Here is a 1,859-nt window from a genome sequence, read left to right as displayed (position 1 = left end):
GAAAGTATGAGAATGGTAAATATGGCCTGTATCAGTCAGAGCACTCCTGATATAAGAAAAAAATTACAGAAGGTGGAGGTACTATTGGAATGAATGCTTCATAGCTAATTTATATCACAAATGTAGTATATAACAATTGGGAAGCAAAAAAGGTAAAGCCCTTGTAGCAGGAGGTCATTTTGTTGGCAGTGGGAGCCTCTCAGATCAGGAAGGCCCAGAAAGGTGGTGGGAAAAAGAAAACTCAGGAAGGATCAGTGTGCCTATTACAAGGAAATCAAAGAAATTTTTAGAAAATATTATTCAACATTGTTATCTTTTCTCCTGAAATACCCCCAGCAACCAAAAACTATAGGCAACCCCGGGAAAGAGAAACATGGAGAATTTCCCTTGCAGAACTGGCAAGTGGATTTTATTCCGATGCCCCCATGTGCAGGAGGATTTAAATACCTGCTAGTCTTTTTGGATATGTTTTCAGGTTGGGTACAAGCCTTCCCTTGTCCAACAGAAAAAGCCTCAGAAGTGGTAAAATGTTTATTAAAGGCCATAACACCTCAATTTGGGCTACTGGAGGGTATTCAAAGTGTCAGTGGGTCCACCTTCATCTCAGAAATAACACAGCAGGTGAGCCCTACACTTAATATCACTTGGAAATTGCATACAGCCTTATCCTCCCAATCTTCTGGACTGACCAAAATAATTAAATGTACCTTTAAAATCACACTTGCAAAAAATTTGCCAGGAGACTCAACTTAATTGGACTCAGGTATTGGATATTACATTGCTCAAGGTTGGGGTAAGTCCTAGAAATAGGATCAAATTGAGTGCGTATGAAATTATCTATGGGATAATTGCTGTCAGCTGAGCTGGTAAAGATTCTGTGAGTTTAGATAAAGATACAATTATTAGACGCTATGTTACACATTTAGGACACATTTTAACAATTGTGTATAAGCTTGCTTCTTCTAGGAAACTCTTGGATGATACAGGCAACATGACATAGGCAACATGGAGGATGCTTCACTAGGATACCTAGAAAGGCAGCAATCTGACACAAAATAATGAGCAAACGAGGGAACATTTATGCCTATTTTAGAACATAAGCGCATGCTACAAGATCTGGTTCTGCAGAACAAGCCCCATCTTATCCCAGCACTGGAAAATACCCTGCTGAGTTTCGTTATGATGCTGCTTTCAAGAGGGATCTTGACTCAAGATGCTCATGAGGATGCTTATAACAACACTTGGGAATGTTGAGAATTAAATGCTCTTGGAAACTTTCTACGCATCTCTGGCCATGAGTGAGAATCTGAAGAGAGGTTATCTTCACTGGAAGCTAGCTTAAATCCAAGAAGTGTGATGTCTCAAGGCTTAAGCAAAATTCACGTTATAGACCCCAAAGTCAGTGTCTTTTAGTGTTCCTCTCAATTGAAACTGAACTGAGCTTATTAGACTCAGTTTAAAGATTATGTAGATGCACACCCACATATAAGTTGTTACATGCTTTAAAAGCAAATGAACAAGGGTGCCTGAATAGTGAACATTTGTACACCTAACCCTGAATTGTACCCTACATCTTTAAAAGAAAAAAAAAACTAAAAAAAAAAAAAAGAGAATGAATGTCTAGAATTCAATAGTCACATACATATACTAAATAAGTAAAGGCTTGCTGAAGAGTTTATTCTAATGAGACCCCCGAGATTTCCACTTTTGTTCTGCTGTAGGAGAGGACAATAATCTCAGCCCTCAGATCTGAGATGGGAGTGAAGAGTTGGGTATCCAAGGATTTAGAATATGAGAAATGAAAATTAACCACAGCTAAAAGTGTGACCTCCCAGGAGTATCCCATGTAGTTTACTAAT

The sequence above is a fragment of the Carlito syrichta genome, unplaced genomic scaffold (assembly GCF_000164805.1).
Source record: "Carlito syrichta isolate Samal-C Ts95f unplaced genomic scaffold, Tarsius_syrichta-2.0.1 Scaffold123258, whole genome shotgun sequence".
NCBI classification, from domain to species: Eukaryota; Metazoa; Chordata; class Mammalia; order Primates; family Tarsiidae; genus Carlito; species Carlito syrichta.
The sequence above is the reverse complement of the archived record's forward strand: the minus strand, read 5'-3'. Positions refer to the sequence as shown.